The sequence below is a fragment of the Mercenaria mercenaria genome, chromosome 7 (assembly GCF_021730395.1).
Source record: "Mercenaria mercenaria strain notata chromosome 7, MADL_Memer_1, whole genome shotgun sequence".
NCBI lineage: Eukaryota > Metazoa > Mollusca > Bivalvia > Venerida > Veneridae > Mercenaria > Mercenaria mercenaria.
In genome coordinates, this window is record NC_069367.1 from 66,982,699 (window position 1) to 66,991,397 (window position 8,699).

Consider the following 8,699-nt stretch of genomic DNA (forward strand, 5'->3'; position numbering starts at 1 on the left):
AAAATGAATTTATGTCTCAATCTAACAAGAGCTGTCCGTAAGACAGCCAAGCTCGACTATTCGAAATAGTGTCACAGAAGCAGGAAATTATTACCCAAAATGTTAAATATCAAAAGAGTTTTATGTTCGAAAGGGGACATAATTTGACCAAAATACATATCAGAGTTATGGGACTTGATGCTATCAACTAGTTTTATAACCCCGAACAAACATGTTAAGTTTCAATTCAATATCTGCATTAGTTTTGGGGATAGTAACTTGCATGTAAAACTTTAACCAGAATTTTCTAAGTCCAAAAGGGGGCATAATTTGCTCAAAATACATGTTAAGAGTTATGGAACTTGACCCAGTGAGGTTGGTAATTGACCTAGAAAAAGAATAAATAAGTTTCAAAGCTATATGCCTTTTGGTAATAGCTGTATGTACTTGTAGGCAAAACTTTAACCAGGATTTTCTAAGTCCAAAAGGGGGCATAATTTGCCCAAAATACAGGTCAGAGTTATGGGACTTGGTGCTATCAACTAGTTTTATAACCCGGAAGACACATGTGAAGTTTCAATTTAATATCTGTAGTAGTTTTGGAGATAGTTACTTGCATGTTAAACTTTAACTAGGATTTTCTGAGTCCAAAAGGGGGCATAATTTGGCCAAAATACATGTCAGAGTTATTGGACTTGCCCAGTGAGGTAGGTAATTGATCTAGAAAAAGAAAAAATAAGTTTCAAATCTATATGCCTTTTAGTAATAGATGTATGTACTTGCACGCAAAACTTTAACCAGAATTTTCTAAGTCCAAAAGGGGGCATAATTTGGCCAAAATGAAGGTCAGAGTTATGGGACTTGGTGCTATCAACTAGTTTTATAACCCCGAAGACACATGTGAAGTTTCAATTCAATATCTGCATTAGTTTTGGAGATAGTAACTTGCATGTAAAACTTTAATCAGAATTTTCTAAGTCCAAAAGGGGGCATAATTTGCTCAAAATACATGTTAGAGTTATGGAACTTGACCCAGTGAGGTTGGTAATTGACCTAGAAAAAGAATAAATAAGTTTCAAAGCTATATGCCTTTAAAAGATAGCTGTATGTACTTGCATGCAAAAACTTAACCAAGGTGTGACGCCGACGCCGACGCTGACGCCAGGGTGAGTAGAATAGCTAGACTATTCTTCGAATAGTCGAGCTAAAAACAAGAGGGTCATTGACCCTAAAGCGTTCACATGTGTACAAGGCTTCAAGTGTGTTTGTGTAAGTACAGAGTTAGGTTTCTTCTATGTTAGCCTGTATTATATACATGTCACACACACTTTTGAACATAGGGCAATAATTTGAACCATTATGGTAGACATTACAAATCTGATATCACACGCCAAATATCAAGGCTCTAGCTATTATTGATTCAGAGAAGAAAAGTGACCACGCCCTCTGGCAGCCGTTTTTTGACAAATCGGAATAATTTGAACAATCTTGGTAGAGGGTCACACAAGAACCATTTGTGTAAAATTATTTTAATTCGGGCTTGCAGTTTCAAACGAGATTTCTAAAGTTTCCACTATATACATATAGAGAAAAGTGACGACGCCCTCAGGGTGGCCATGTTTTTTGACAAATCAAAATAATTTGAACAATCTTGGTAAAGGGTCACACAAGGACCACTTGTGTAAAATTACTTAACAACAAGAGGGCCATGATGGCCCTATATCGCTCACCTGTTATCATTGCACTTAAGGACAATGTCAAAAAATCCAATAAAGGGAAGAAACTTAACCAAAAAGAAAAAAATACTCTTACAAGGTACAGATATGTTAAATACACCTAAAAAGTGGAGGTATCATCCATGTTGTACCAAAGAAAATTGGTCCTGGTTTTTCCCTACCGCCAATAATAAACAAGAGGGCCATAAAGGCCCTGTATCGCTCACCTGACCTATTGACCAAAGATCATCAAGATTAACATTCTGACCAAGTTTCATTAAGATATGGTCATAAATGTGGCCTCTAAAGTGTAAACTAGCTTTTCCTTTGATTTGACCTGGTGACCTTGTTTTTGATCTTACATAATCCAGATTCAAACTGGGCCTTGAGATCATCAAGATTACCATTCTGACCTAGATTCATGAAGATACAGTCATAAATGTGGCCTCTACAGTGTTAACAATCTTTTCCTTTGATTTGACCCGGTGACCTAGTTTTTGACCCGACATGACCCAGGTTCAAACTTGACCTAAAGATCATCACGATTAACATTCTGACTAAGTTTCATGAAGATACAGTCATAAATGTGGCCTCTAGAGTGTTAACAAGCTTTTCCTTTGATTTGACCTAGTGACCTAGTTTTTGAACCCACCTGACCCAGATTTGAATTTGACCTATAGAGTCTCAAGAATAACATTCTGACCAAGTTTCATTCAGATATGGTCATAAATGAGGCCTCTACAGCGTAAACAAGTTTTTCCTTTGATTTGACCTGGTGACCTAGGTTTTGACCCGACATGACCCAGATTCAACCTGGATATTGAGATCATCAAGATTAACATTCTGACCAAGTTTCATGAAGATATAGTCAAAAATGTGGCCTCTACAGTGTTAACAAGCTTTTCCTTAAATTTGACCCGGTGACCTAGTTTTTGACCCCAGATGACCCAATATCAAATTCGTCCAAGGCCTTATTTAGGATAACATTCTGACCAAGTTTCATTAAGATTGGGTCTAAATTGTGACCTCTGAGTGTTAACAAGCTTTTCCTTTGATTTGACCTGGTGACCTAGTTTTTGATCCCAGATGACCCAATGTCGAACTCTTCCAAGACCTTATTGAGGGTTACATTCTGACTAAGTTTCATTAAGATTGGGCCAAAAATGTGACTTCTAGAGTGTTAACAAGCTTTTCCTTTGATTTGACCTCGTGACCTAGTTTTTGAACCTATATGATCCAATATCAAACACGTCCAAGATCTTATTAAGGGTAATATTCTGACCAAGTTTCATTAAGTTTGGGTCAAAATTGTGACCTCTAAAGTGTTAACAAGCTTTTCCTTTGATTTGACCTGGTGACCTAGTTTTTGACCCCAGATGATCCAATATCAAATTCGTCCAAGATTTTATTGAGGGTAACATTCTGACCAAGTTTCATTAAGATTGGCTCAAAATTGTGACCTCTTGAGTGTTAACAGTCAAATTGTTGACGACGCCGACGACGGACGATGGACACAGGGCGATCACAAAAGCTCACCTTTGAGCACTTCGTGCTCAGGTGAGCTAAAAAGTTACGAAATAAGCTATTTATAGAACATAAAAGTGTGACCTTGAACTTGAGTGAGCCATCCTAAACATGCTCTCTGCACGTCATTTCAATGAGGTGAACATTTGTGTCAGGTTTCTTTGAAATCCTTCAAGGGGTTCAAGAAATAAAGGGCAGAAGGGAAATTGCTAACCAACAGACAAACAGACAGACGGACGCCGAGGCGATAACATAATACGTCCCTTCAGGCATAGAAAAAGAAATCGAGATCTTATGGTGATACAAATTGTGTGCAAGTTTGGTTAAAATCAAATCATAAATGAAGCTGTCATTGTGCAGACACCGTCAAAATAGCTAATTTTGGCCTTTTCAGGAGCCAAAACTCTGGAACCCATTATGGGATCTGGCCGGTTCAAGAAAGGAACCAAGATCTTATGGTGACACAAGTTGTTTGCAAGTTTGATTAAATTCAAATCATAAATGAAGCTGCTATTATGCAGCCATGGTCAAAACAGCTTATTCTGGCCCTATCAGGGGCCATAACACTGGAACCCATTATGGGATCTGGCCGGTTCAAGAAAAGAACCAAGATCTTATGGTGACACAAGTTTTGTGCAAGTTTGGTTAAAATCAAATCATAAATGAAGCTGCTATTGTGCAGTCAAGGTCAAAATAGCTTATTCTGGCCCTATCAGGGGCCATAACACAGGAACCCATTATGGGATCTGGCCAGTTCAAGAAAAGAACCAAGATCTTATGGTGACACAAGTTTTGTGCAAGTTTGGTTAAAATCAAATCATAAATGAAGCTGCTATCGTGCAGACAAGGTCAAAATAGCTAATTTTGGCCCTTTCAGGAGCCAAAACTCTGGAACCAATTATGGGATCTGGCCAGTTTAAGAAAGGAACCAAGATCTTATGAAGACACAAGTTGTTTGCAAGTTTGATTAAATTCAAATCATAAATGAAGCTGCTATTGTGCAGACAAAGTCAAAATAGCTAATTCTGGCCCTTTCAGGGGCCATAACTCTGGAACCCATAATGGAATCTGGCTGGTTCAAGAAAGGAACCGAGATCTTATGGTGATACAAGTTGTGTGCAAGTTAAATAAAAATCTAAGCATAAAAAAAGCTGTTATTGTGCAGACAAGGTCAAAATAGCTAATTTTGGCTCTTTAAGGGGCCATAACTCTGGAACCCATTACGGGATCTGGCCAGTTCAAGAAAGGAACCAAGATCTTATGGTGTTACAAGTACTGTGCAAGTTTGGTTAAAATAAAATCATAAATGAAACCACTATCGTGCAGACAAGAAATTGTGGACTGACGAAGGGCGATCACAAAAGCTCACCCTGTCACATCCCTGTCACTATGTGACAGGTGAGCTAAGAATCAGGCAAGCAGTTTCACACAAGGAGATTTTTAAAGTTTCCACTATATACATATAGGGAAAAGTGACCACGCCCTCTGGCGGCCATGTTTTTTGACAAATCAAAATAATTTGAACAATCTTGGTAGAGGGTCACATAAGGACCATTTGTGTAAAATTATTCTAAAATCGGGCCAGCAGTTTCACACCGAAAGATTTTTAAATCTTCCACTATATACATGTAGGGAAAAGTAACCACGCCCTCTGCAGCCATGTTTTTTGAAGGATTGGTATAATTTGAACAATTTTGGTAGAGGGTCACACAAGGACCATTTGTGTAAAATTATTCTAAAATCGGGCCAGCAGTTTCACACAAGATTTTTAAAGTTTCCACTATATACATAATAAGGAAAAGTGACCACGCCCTCTGGCGGCCATGTTTTTTGATGAGGCCTAAAAAAAAATTCTTCGTTTCCGGTAACATGCTAAAAAAAAAGGGTAGGTAGGTCAGAAATTTTTTTTATTAAGGGAAACTTTTCGGAAATTATTTTTGTGTCAAGAAATGAATACAAACAAGCAAACTGGATGAATTGATATCCCCCGCCGAAAGGGTTTGTGGTGAGGAATGGCAAAAAAATATATCCGGAAAAAAGAAAAAAGTTAAGGATGTTAATAAGAAGCAAATAATTTCATTAGTCAAAATCAATTTAACAGAAAACAAATGTTTAATTAAAGAGTACATAATAAATGTATGATACTTTGATCCTGACTAAAGAATTTATTTTGAATGGGATATGCTTACTGTAATAAGTTTAGCTTTTAAAATTAAATGCAGTTAATTGAAAAGTGAGCTTGAAGTTTAACTGGAACGAAATATTGTCTTTGAGTGGTTTGGCACCAGGTGTTGCTGTTTAACATGTACATAAAAGAACAGATGTCCTTAAGAGAACACAGGTAAGATATCTTGAACATGTCTGAGGGCAAGGTTTGTGCAGTCACAACTTAACATGTTGAAGGTTTGAACATTTAAAAAAAAAAAAAAAAAAAAGGAATGGAAATATATATATATTTATTTTTTTAGGGAGTGGGGGTGCAGGGGAATGGGAGAGGAAACAAAATTTCACATGTTGATTATAAATATTGATTGAAAATTAAAAATTAAAAAAAAAAAAAAAAAAAAAAGGGAAAAGGATGAAGTTGGGGGGTGGGGGGCAGAGGATGCATGATCAGTGGTGGGCATGACTGGGTGGAGAAGTGAGGTGGGGGAATGGTACAACTTGGAAGGTTTGAAAAAAATCTAAAATAAGAAATGAAAAAAAAAATAATAAAAAATTGGGGGGGGGGGGGGGAGGGGAGGGGAAGGGGGTGTTACCAAGGCAAGTGGGTGACAAGGTGTGGGTGCGCAACTTCATATGTTTATAATAAATGTTCACAGAAAAGAATGAAAGAAATTTAATGAAATTCTGCCAAATGATAAGTTTGTTATGTACAAATATGTGGATTTTTAGACAATTAAAGGGCATTAACTCTGAAGTTACAAAAGAAATCCGTACAAAATTGTCTGTGCACAACCACATTATAGTACTCTAAATTCTGTTAAAGTTTCATAGTTCAAGGTCAAATATATAAAAAGTTATGATGCAGAAATTGCCATATCTATAGATCTATAGTACCCTATATAGTTAACACTAGAAATTTCTAAGGGCCATAACTCTGGTGTTACTTGGGCAATCTGTCTGAAACTTGATGGGCCCCATAACCTCATAGTGGTGAACATGTATATGAAGTTTGTTTGAAAAAAATCTAAAATAAGGAATGATTTTTTTTGATTTTTTTTTTGTGGGGGGGGGAGGGGTGTGATCAAGGCAAGGGGGTGACCAGGTGTGGGTACACAACTTCACATGTTTACAATAAATGTTCATGGAAAAGAATGAAAGAAATTTAATGAAATTCTACCAAATGGTAAGTTTGTTATATACAAATATGTGGATTTTTATACAATTAAAGGGCAATAATTCTTAATTTACAAACAAATCCGAATGAAATTGTGTGTACACAACCACATTATGGTGATCTAAATTCTGTTTAAGTTTCATAGTTCTAGGTAAAATATATCAAAAGTTATGATGCAGAAATTGCCATATTTATAGTACCCTATATAGTTAACACTAGAAATTTGTAAGGGCCATAACTCTGGTGTTACTTGGGCAATCTGACTGAAACTCGACAGGCCGCAAGAACTCATAGTGGTGCACATGTACATGAAGTTTTAAATAAATATTCCCAACTATTTCCTAGATATGGCTCCGGACGGACGGAAAGACGGACACCGCCAAAACTATATCCCTCCAACTTTCGTTGGGGGATAATAAGAGGGTTATGCCTTTAGAACATCATTAAGTTGATTTCTAACATCAATGGCCATGTTTAAAGCATGAAAAGTACAGTTTTACAGCTTTTTGTTAAAAAGTTTAAAAAGATATTCTCCAAGGCCATAAAAACATTTAGGGTTGGGCCAAAAATTCAGGGTAGGTCGGGATACCGGAAGCAAACAATTTTTTTTTTTTAAGCCTGAATCAAAATAATTTGAATAATCTTGGTAGAGGGTCACAGAAAGACCATTTGTATAAAATTATTCTAAAATCAGGCCAGCATTTTCACACAAGAAGATTTCTAAAGTTTCCACTATATACATATAGGAAAAAGTGACCACACCCTCTAGTGGCAATGTTTTTTCACGAATTGGTATAATTTGAACAATCTTGATAGAGGGTGACATAAGGACCATTTGTGTGAAATTATTTCAAAATCTGACCATCGCTTTAGGAGATGTTGTTTGAAGTTTTTTCTATTTTTACCTCTGGCAGTCACTATGTGTAACCAAGCGCAACCATTTGAACAATTTTGGTAGAGGACCACCCAAGGAACATCATGGCCAAATTTCATCAAAATCCATTCATTGGTTTTGGAGATGTTGTTTGAGTTTTTTCTATTTTTAGCTCTGACAACCTCTATGTGCAACCAAGCGCAACCATTTGAACAACTTTGGTAGAGGACCACCCAAGGAACACCATGGCCAAATTTCATCAAAATCCATTCATCGCTTTAGGAGGAGATGTTGTTTGAAGTTTTTTTCTATTTTTAGCTCTGGCAGCCAAAATGTGCAACAAAGCGCAACCATTTGAATAATTTTGGTAGAGGACCACCCAAGGAACATCATGGCCAAATTTCATCAAAATCCATTCATTGGTTTTGGAGGAGATGTTGTTTGAAGTTTTTTCTATTTTTAGCTCTGGCAGCCACTATGTGCAACCAAGCGCAACCATTTGAACAACTTTGGTAGAGGACCACCCAAGGAACATCATGGCCAAATTTCATCAAAATCCATTCACTGGTTTTGGAGGAGATGCTGTTTGAAGTTTTTTCTATTTTTAGCTCTGGCAGCCACTATGTGCAACCAAGCGCAACCATTTGAACAACTTTGGTAGAGGACCACCCAAGGAACATCATGGCCAAATTTATTCAAAATCCATTCATTGGTTTTGGAGGAGATGTTGTTTAAACACAGATGTTGACCACCATGAGCACTTAGTGCTCAATGAGCTAGTACAAAGGTTGCTGAAAAACTTTAAACTTTAACCACAAAAGCTCACGCAGAAGCAAGTAGAACAGCACCCCTATTCTCCAAACAGTGGAGCTAATAATTGCTGCTAAAGTTATGGACCTTGTGTCATATTATGTGGGTGAAGATGTGGAACAATTATTTTAAAATTGAATCAAATTCATTTAGTAACAGAGTGAAAGTGTATCAAAAACTCTAACCTGAAATTCTAAGTAAAAGGGGGATAATTCATGAAATATTGGTGTTAGAGTTATGGCCCTAGTACCAAGTTTCAAGTAATTACAGAGATAAAGAGAAAGTGCTTCAAAACTTTAACCAAGGTGCGGACACGGAGGGACGCCGACGATGGGTCGTGTAGGGCAGCTCTCCACACTTTGTATAGTGGAGTTAAATACCAAATAACTTGGTACATACATACAAATGTAACAATATGCTGTTTCATCATGAAGAAATTTATTTCCATTTTCTTAAT